The sequence below is a fragment of the Tamandua tetradactyla genome, chromosome 1, assembly GCF_023851605.1.
Source record: "Tamandua tetradactyla isolate mTamTet1 chromosome 1, mTamTet1.pri, whole genome shotgun sequence".
NCBI lineage: Eukaryota > Metazoa > Chordata > Mammalia > Pilosa > Myrmecophagidae > Tamandua > Tamandua tetradactyla.
In genome coordinates, this window is record NC_135327.1 from 179,462,612 (window position 1) to 179,473,615 (window position 11,004).

The window sequence follows — 11,004 nt, forward strand, 5'->3', positions numbered from 1 at the left end:
CATTGATAGTCATATTTCCATTCTTCTTTTAAGCTTTTTGTGTGGTGGTTTGTGGTAATCTAGTGAGAAGCTGAGGTAGGTTTAAAGTTTATGTTAGCCTCATTGTGCCATAGGTTTAACATTTCTCATGTGTTAGCTTGTGTGTAGGGTGTGGGCTAATTAGTCAAATTTTTTTTTTTTCAATATCTCTCCTGCTTTGATTCAAGGTCTCCTAACTTGGCTTTGAGTCTTCCCTTTGAGTGGCTACTGAGAGAGACTCTTTCTGTTTCCCTCTCTACCAGATTTTTGACACTATCATTTTTACCTTATGTTGTTAATGCAGTGGAGGTGGGTAGAAGGAAGAAATGTTTACTAATGTTTTCATTAAACCCCAGTCTTAGGCAGACACTGTGTACCTGAATGCCAGGCATGTAATATGCACACTGTTTCTGTCCTTCTTCCATATGTGATTCAGAACCACCTTGTATTCCTTTACTTCCTCGTGCATAGATTTTTTAAAACTTTTTTCTTTTTCCTGCTCCCTTCTACCACTAGAGTTGGTTTCTACAAGCTCCCTCTGGCTGCAGTTCTTTCTTTTTTTTTCTTCTCTTTTTTCTTTTCCATGTAGAGTAAGAGTTTTGTTCATTGTGGGAATTAGAGAAGGTGGGTCTGGGTGGAGGTTTGGCAATGGCTGTCATTCCCTTTCCTCAACTGAAGTTGACTTTCACCAGAACTCCATGACTACAGTGTTTGTTGTTTTCCCATTGCAGAATAAAGTTTTTATTCTTTAGAGGAAATTTAAAAGATAGGTCTAGGAGTATTTTGGTGTGGCTGCTGTTCATCTCCCTCAGCCAGCATCATAGGATGTTTCCTCAATATTCTCCCTGATATTTTCTTAAGAGCACCTATTATGGTTCCTGCAGGAAAGGTCTACATGGGAGTGTGAAGCCCCCTAAATCTTGTATCCCAAGGCCTCCACAATTTTGTGCTAATCTTTAGTAATTTGTTAAAGTTTTTAGGTGAATACTTTTACCAATCTTTATAGCATTAGGCAACTCTGTCCCAGAAAAGCAAATGTTTAGGTTCCATGTCTCCATGGAGATATTGTGTCAGTTTGTTGCTTTTTGACCTCAGTTTTCTGATGGTTCAAAAAAAAGTCATTGACTTGCAGTTCATCCGACTTTTTCTTCTTGTAAGCATGGGAGCAGAGCTCTTAAAGCTCTCTTCTTCTCTGAGCTGAAATCGGATCGCTCCTCAGAACTCTGAGCACTACTTGACAGGTATCTCCCATGACAGGCAGAGACAGTAATATGGTCAATGAGGACAGTGAGATGGAAGTATCTGAAATATTGTCTTTAATTGAGTAATAATGGACAAAGCATAAATAGGAGCAGATAAATAAATGATAATAAAGCTACATGAGGGACCATTCTCTATACTGCAGCTAAATGAATAAAATATGTTTATATGCATATCAGATTGATGGACCTCATAAACCCAAATTCAAGTGAATAAAGAATGATACAGAAAGGTACTGCAGAAAGAGAGTACTTGCAATGTGTGTTGAAACACATCTACATAAAACAGTATTTCTTTTTTCATATAGATACTTATATAGTAATAAAAATATAATGTAAAGACTGCAAGGCAACGTCCAACTAATCCATAAGTTTTTGTAAAATTATTTTGGGGGAGCTTTATGTATCTTTAAAGGCTGAATTAATTTTTTGGAACTAGAATACCAAGGAGACAACATTGATTTTGTATCCCTTTAGTCATGTCCCAGATGCCCAAAGACTCCACATTTTTTCTTTTCTATTTTATTAGTCAAGTTTGGAAGCCTCCGTGTTCTCCTACCATTCTTTGTTAATACTCAGCCACGATCTACCTGTTCTCATTTCCGACTAATATCCATAAAGGTAGCCGACATTGCCTGCCACACTGTAATACTGTGCCTTTCTCCTGCTGGTCCTTCTGAACACATTCCATCTCATATCTGATAATTCACCTCCTCCTCTCAATCTTTTATTTCGCGTTTCTTATACTTAATTCTTTCCCCAAATGTTCTCTATTTCTTCCTTTTAAAGAAAGGATGATATTTTCTTCCTTTGAAAGATTAGAGGGAACTGTTTATACCTCATATTTTGCTCTTCTTTGTTTGATAATTTACTTCCTACTCTTTCTTTTATGAGACATTGTGCTAGATAACACATTACAGAAAAGCAGTCTATTTGGATGACTTTCTCTCTCAGCTGCTTCATCTCTTAAGGCTACTTGTTCAATACTTAATGATTGTCATTGAGTCTTTCATCTTGTTATTATATTATAATAATTAACAGTTAATATTGCAAAGAAAATGGAAACAAAATGAATTCAATTTTGGACTGTGGGTTGCTATTATACCACACTGTACTGATATTTAAAATAATCCAAATTTTTAATTTTACACAATGGTAGAATTGGCTACTCATTTATTTTATAGAAAAATATTTATTCATAAAAAAATGCATGTGATCATTTAAATTTTAAAAACAATATAAAAAAGGTTTGTTTCTTATTTTGTTTGGGACTACACTTCTTGCTGTATATCATTCCCATCCATTTACATATTATCAGCCTAGAATGTATAAGAAGTAATATACATGACAAAATATTGCAACCATTTCTCTCTTGGTGTCTGTTTAATGTTGACAGTATGAAATAGGAGGCAATTTCAGCTTCTTACCCTCACACTCATATCCCAGACTGTCAGTTTAGGCTACAGTCCAAGCTTCACTGGAAATTCAAGCTGGCTTGGGAAGGCTTAATTATAAGTTACACATTGCTTGAAATATATTGTTTGTTACATAATACTTTCTCCCCTTCAAATCTTAGCTACCTTACTGTTTGCTGGCACCTAATACTGTGAAAGAGAAATCTAAAGTGGATGGATTGTATTCCATAGTGCATAATCAGTTCTCAATGTCTACTTATTTTTATGTTGTTTATTTCATCTTGAAATTCCAGCCTTAAATCTATTATCTTTCCATATTTTTTCCAGGTTCTCCATAAGCCATTTAGAGCTACCTGATCAAGTCTTTATTTATCTTGAAAAAAAGTTTTCTTTCAGCCAACTCAATGGAAGAAAGAATTTGGAATAAAATTCTAAATTCTAAAAGCTATTGGATAAAAGCTTTATATCCTATATACATAAAGAAATTATACAGCTCAACAACAAAAGAACAAACAACCCAATTATAAAGTAGGTGGAGGCTATGCATGAATACTTTTGTGAAGAGCAAGTACAAATGGCTAAAAAGCACATGAAGAGATGCTTATTTTCATTAGCTATAAGAGAAATGCAAATCAAGACAACAATGAGATATTACCTCACACCGATGTTATGCTATTAGACAAACAGAAAACTACAAATGTTGGAGAGGATGTGAAGAAATTGGAACACTTATTCATTGTTGGTGGGAATAAATAATGGTATAGCCGCTGTGGAAAACAGTTTGGCAATTCCTTAGAAAGCCATTTTTGAGGTGCCCTATGACCTGGCAATACCAATACCAGTTCACACCCAGAAAGTGACACAAACACATTTGCACACCAATGTTCATAGTGGCACTCTTCACAATTGTCAAAATATGGAAACAATCCAATTGCCTATCAACAGATGAGTGGATAAGCAAAATGTAGTATATTCATACGATGGACTATTAGGCAGCAATAAGAAGAAATGACGTCCTGAACATATAACAAAAAGAATGATCTTTGAGGTCATAATGCTGAGTGAAGTGTCAGACACAAAAGGACAGATATTGCATGATTTCACTATTATGACTCTACTAAAGGTAATTTCAGGGGTTATACTGTAGAATATAACAGACCTAGAGGTACACAGAAGCTAGAAATAACGGAAAGGTTACCCAATGAGGTTGAACTTAAATGCAAGGGAAGGGATGGAAGTGATGGTAACTAATTAATGGAGTTATAAGTAACATTGCCATATTAAAGGTGAATATGATTGAAAAGGGATGTATAGTGTCATGTATCCCGCTGATTAAATCTACAATTATAAATAAGTTCTTTCATGAATTATCTCGACGATTTGATATTGGACAAAGAGTTGATAGTAGAGAGGTATAGGGGGAGAAATTAAATTGCATGCTATGTCTGGTAGGTAACAGGAAAACATCAACAGTAGCACACAGCCCTACCAGGAGCAACTAATTGAGGGAGAGGGACAAGAGATAATGGGTAGTTTTTTTATTTGATATTTGGTGAGACTGTGCTTATTGGTTCTTTGTCTCTATGGACCGATGAAAATTGTCTGAAATTGAGAGTGCTGCTGTTTGTACAGCTAAGTGAGGATGCTGTAAGGCATGGTTTGTTCATTTTGGGCATTATCCATGATGCCCAATATATGGATGGAGCTTCTGGGTGCAATGACTGAGAAGCAGAATAGCGAATGGTGATAAATCTGCATAATGAAATATGGTACAGCTACAAAAAGGAAGAATGTCAAGAGATGCACAACAAACTGAATAAACCTTGGGGACAATGTGTTGTGCAAAGTAAGCCAGAAACAAAAGAACAAATACGCTAAGGTCTCTTTCAGAAAATACTTATAAGAAAATTGAAGCCTAGACTAGAAGCCTTTATAGCAGCCACACTTAGTCTGAAGTTGTAAGGGTATTTCTAGATTCTGAGACACTGACCTATATGTGTATCAGCTGGTATTTCCCTGGAACTTTGAGTAATTCTGTGACATCTAAGACATAGAAATGGAATGCTGCAGCTCTGAAAGTTAGCATAGCTATATACAATAGCAGTTAAAGTGACCAAAAAAGAGATCAAGTCTCTATTACAGATAAAAATGAAGCCAGTAAGGCTAGGACTAAGATAAATCAGAATAAAGGATAAAAGATGACAGTGTATGTATTCTAGACCTTCACCTAGTATACGAGACCAAAGGCAGAGAGGTTTATTGTGCCTAGAACCTAAATTTTTTTGTAACTCACACTGTTAATCAACCTGTCAGGATAGCTCATTTAAACAACTCAAACTCCTGGAGTCCAGAACAGGAAGGACACCTTGTATGGCTTCATGCAATGTCCGGATATATCTCAGAATATGGTGGACTGATAATTAAAAAGTATTGGTAGAGTCCCTTGAGTTTCTGAAATAAAAAAAAATGGAACTATTAAACTTTCCCATCTTGGAAATCCATATTCTCCTCTCAACCATTGTGGACCCCCCTGAGAAAATAGGCTAAGCCCCTGATTTTGAGTTTTGCCCTTATGTAACTTATTTCTTTAGTGGAGAAGCTTAGCCTACATAGAAGTATGCCTAAGAGTTATTTCCAGAGGACCTCTTTTGTTGTTCAGAGATGGGCTCTCTTTTTTTCTAAGCCCAATTCTGCAAGGAAAATCATCATTAACACCCCCCCCCCCGCATAGTACATGACATTCAGAATGAAAGTCTCTAATAGTGTACATAATTAAGCAATGTATTGTTAATTAAAATGTGCATGCAATTAAGAGTAAACTTATTTAAAGATACACTTTTATATAGATACATTAAGTTAAAAGATGTAGAAGGATTTTGCTTATCTTAAAAGTAAACTTTTTTGTTTGGAATAGTAAGTTCATGTTGTGAAACAGTATAAAGTATATGTGGGAAAGTATTCTAGTTCCTTACTCTCTTATATTCATCTGAAGAAGGAATTTGTAAAGCCAAGACCCAGTTAATTCCGTTATTTGAAGCTTTGAGAGATAAATAGATTTTATAATTTTATAATTATAATTCATTTAATTTTACAATATTTAATTTTATTTTGGAGTACTTTCTCTCATGTCATTTATAATTTTTCTTTATGAATTTTTCTATTTTTTTATTTCTCTTTTGAACTACACATAGAACCATAGGGAGAGAAACATCATGGCTTTGAAGAAGAAAAGATTAATACTTTTTGTATTATTTTCCATGCCTTATCTAATCTGAAGATGTAATTGTTATTCTGGACCCTAGAAAATGCATTGAGAAACATGTCAGGGGACAGTCTATGATCACACATACACATTATATATACATGCTGGATTACCCTGATATGGTTATTCAAACAGTTTTTCCCAAGTGGTCTTACATAACCATCCTCAATGAAGCTCACTCTCATTACACAATAAGTCCAATTTGCCCCACAATATTTTTTCAGTCAGTTTCACATTCCTATGATCAGATACGTAGCAGACACCTCTAGTAGTCACAGGTGCCCTTGGAGCCTATGAAACTATCCAAGGGTTCCTCCCGTTTTTTTGGCTCTGCGGACAGAGGCAGAGAAAAAATTGTATCCTTGGTACATTCAAAACTGTGAACTCTGCCCACCCCCTGTACTCTCCTGACTGAAAATAAAGACAGGGAAAGAGAAGAATTGGAACTGTTGTTTGAACTGCAGGCTCTCAGGACAGCATTGCAGTTTTCACAGATGCAGTGCCTTATATTAACTGTGACAGAAGTTACAGGGTCTGAGCCAAAGAAGAAAATAAATGTTTACTATCAGATTGGAATGCTGAAAACCAAAGGTAGGGGCTGGGAAACAAATAAAGAGCAAACCAGGGATGAAGGCAATGCCATGGAGACCAGTTCATTAAGTCTGTATGCATCCACATTCATATAAATTACAGTAACTCAACCGGGCAGATATTCTGGATATGTTTCTGTTCGGTGTCAGTGTTTTGTTTAATGAAAGGGACAGAAACCAGCAATAAGACTTATGGAGAGTATAACTTTCCTAATGCATACTCTGAGGTCCCTCCATATTTCCTGGTTTAAAGCTCTTAGCTCCCTCAGAAGAGATGTAAATTACTCTGGAAACACTACTATGATATAAAAAATAAATGCCTGGGTTACTTAAGAATGCATCATAAAAGCTATATTTAAAAAATATTGAAATAACTATGCATATTTTGTGATCCTTGTGAAACAGTCAGATCCAGTGTGTTCATTGCATTATGCAAAGAAAGCCACAGTACTGCAATTCTCCCAGTGGAATCAGTAGAAGTGTTCTAAGGAATGCCCATATCAACCAGACACCGCAGGAAACTTGCAGCTCCCAGTCACTTTGACTAACTCATCTCCTAGGTTGCATGTTAGAAATCAAAATTTAAACATGTGCCCAAATATTTGCCACAAATGCACAGGTAGAAGTTCTAACAACAGTTTTCCAAAATGTAGAAGCATGAAACACCAAAATCCTCTTAAGTAAGTATATAAATGAAGGAGTCCATATATATAAGCCAAACCAAAACATTTATGAAAGTGAAGGAGTGGTGCTATTAATAGTTATGCCAGGACAATAGGTATAAACCATGTCCTTTCTTGGCAAACCAGGATGTTTGGTCATCTTAACATAATTCAACATGGCCAAACCATTTACATGTAGGAAAAAGTCATGGAGTTGAAAGTGGGAATGCTGGCAGTGCAAAATTGTAGAGGATCCTTACTGCCAAAGCAATTTGAACTTTCTCTATAGTTGTTGGTGTATCCTTTTACAGAGTTATTAATTTCATCAAGTAGGTGCTATCTCATTGTTTTCCTTTCTGCAAATCTAAAATTCAAGGGCAAATACATCCTTTTCCATTCCAAGGAGCACCTTAGTCCTGTCTGACTGATTTTCTTTATTTTTGTGTGTATGTGTGTGTGTGTTCAAGTATTCCTGCAAAATTGAGGTTATGCTCTGTCAGTGCAATTCAACAGATATTTATTAAATACCTACTTCACACAAGAAATGGTGATGAGTAAAATACAAACGATCTTGACATAATCTCTCACCTGAGGGGGAAAATAATGATTTTCATAAACCAGGTTTACTGTGGTGCCAAATAAAATAAGATAAAATGGTAGACACAGTGCCTCTGTCTTCTTTTCCTTTTGTTTTCCACATAATAGTCAATATAAGACTCTCTGAATAGAGGCTTGGAAATTGTTTAGTTGGACTAAATATTTGAACCTTAATTATTTTCATAAGCAAAGGAATTCCCAATAAGATGGATTTTAGGGTAAAATACTTGAATTGATCCAATTGTTTACAATACAGGATACACAGTTAAAACCAGGATGCAGAGAGTTGACAGATATTGCATTAGTCCATCAAACTTTGTCAATATGCAGTTCCTTTTTTATTTTTCCCATGAAATGCAGCCTACAGAATCAACTGCTTCCAAGTGTACAGGCATAATCCATTTCCCAATGCATGGCAATTTAATGTGGGGTATTTCCTTATACAAGCAATTTTCTGAGAAATATAATAGGTTGCAAAGAGAGTAGGTTTGGTTGTTCCTAAGCAGTATGAACAAGGCATGAGATTGCTGTACCTTTGGGAACAACAGAATAAACAAACATACATGTCATCTGAAATTATACCTGTCACAATATATTGAAAGGGCATACATGGATTTTTTTCCACTAGACCTTGATACTTAGCTTCTTTTCATTTTTTATAAATACCACTCTAATTCCTTGAAAAATCTAAACATTTGAAACTTCAAAGCTCATTCAATTTGCCAGTTACTGTATAAGAAAATAATGAAACTGGAAAAAAGCCAGTATTATAAATTAAAGAAATATAATATATTCCAAGTATAATAGAATTGTTTTCATAAATTTGAATACATAAAAGCCTGAAACATTGACTAAGAAAGACTATGACTATACTTTACATCTATTTCCAAGGTATGTCTTACTCTCATTCTCCCAAAATATTTTTATTAATAAAGTGTTATCTGTGCTTATAAAATAATGCATTGAATTTGGTGACTTTTTCAATTCTACTAAATATATCATAAATCCTACGAAATATATTATAAATGTACTGCATAAACCAGGATTTTAAAATGCCCAGTTGAAAACTGGGCAGCCTTTAAAGCCTCATAAATCCATTCATGCCTGATTCTATGCAGTAAAGGGTAACATGATATCCTAAAAAGGTTAAAGCAGTAATAGGCTTTACACTATCAACGGATATTTTAGTTCCTAGAAAAAAGTTGGTGATTTTTAACTTAATGATTTATGAGGTTTTGATGAGTCATACAAATTCTTCAGAAGATCCAGACATTTGCTATACCATTATCATAATATATGGACTTTCTCAACCACTGTACTCCATGGGAAATAACATAGACTAAGAAATTGAAGCTAGAAAGAGATTGGCCAGGAAAATAATTGGTAACAAAAATCAAGTCTAACCTTGGGTCTCTTAAATCCTGATTTAGGATTTTAGGATTCCTTCAATTAAGGGTGTATGTGCGTGTGTGTGTGTGTGTGTGTGTGTGTGTGTGTGTGTGTGTGAGAGAGAGCGAGAGAGAGAGAGAGAGATTTCACTTTGAATCTTGAATATCAACTATTACCCAAAGTCCAGAGAATATAATAATAAATTCATTCTTAATAAATTGCTAACAGCTGTATTTTTATTATTTTTTATAGTTGTTAAGAACGAGCACCTGAGACTATTAAAAGAGCATGGCTTCATGGTATGAAATCCAGCATTTTCATTTTACTTACCTCTAGTGGTTACAGTCAATGCAGTAGTTATCATTTAGAAGTATCTTCAACATAGATAATGTAGACATAATAAAAGTTCTATTACATATTTATTAATTATTCTTTATAATGACACATGCATAAAGGTACTACCTTATTCTTTATTCTTAATCACAGGAAAAATGAGTACCAAACAAAATGTCCTTGGAAATTTAATTAAACAATTGATGAAATATTTACTGTTACTGTTTTTAACCAAGCTGATGGAAATGAGTTCATGATTTTAGACAGTAAATGCAAAACTTCATGAAAGTCCCCCCCATACTCACAAGAACATGAGATGACGACACAGACTGTGTAACAGTAGATTAATTAATGTTCTCATGGAATTCTTCTCCCAGTCTCATCAGACAAGCAGGGATTTGGCTTATAGTTAGGATCTCAGAACATTTCTGCGCCAGTTGAATCTACCTTGGTAAGCTTGGCCTGAATACGCAGATGGCCTTCTACCATTTTTGGTAAAGAACAGGACAATTTCATATAAGGTTTATAAAGTTGTGTAAACATAATTTATTACATCTTTTAGGGTGAAAGGTGTTATATAAATGTAAGATATTAGAGTGCTTAATCAAAAGAATCATTTTTAGATACTCTGTCAAGCAAAATAAACAAATATGCAAAAGAACATAATACATCACTGCTGTAATATCCAGGAAAAATAACTACACTATTCCATTTTTGGTAGATACTATTTGTACAACCTTAAGCTACAAAAAATGCTAAGTGATTATTGAAATGCAATGCTATGCCCTCACCTCCCATCACAGGTTAAGTCACTTTCTAAGTGTTAACATAAACAAAGCTGCATGCCATTGCTTTACAAGGTTGATGCCAAAGTCTCCTAGTGGGCAGCTGATGAGGGAATAATTTTTGTACTCTAAACACCCTTTCTGCCTATCGAGACTATGAATGTTACACATTTTTAAAGATCTCAGAAAATGGGGTAGAAAATATATTCCTCAAACTGAATTAAATCCATTTTCCTCAGGACTAGCTGGAGTATGCTTTGCACCTTGCCTTGTGCCTCTATGGTCCAACTTGAATGGATCTAGAGCCATTCTAAAGCCATTGGCAAGATCTTGTGGCCAAGATTTTAGAACAACAAGTGATTTGCATTTGGTTAATTCAGGAATCTTTGCTTCTCCCTAGGAGTAGGATAGGCATATATTAGATTGAAAAGCATAAGATCTAATCTAATATGTTAATATGAGAAGATAGAGGCAGGAGAGGGAATTAGTATGAATAGAGGTTATTGGCATCATCAAGGTCATCATTAACTGAGCCTACCCCTATTCAGTAATTAATATGTTACTGTGCTAAACACTTTACTTGCATTATTTAATAATAGTAATAATCCCATAAGGTAGGTACTAATATCATAGATCCCATTTCAAATATTAAGTAACTTATCCAAGGTTACATTCATTATACAAAAATGAATCT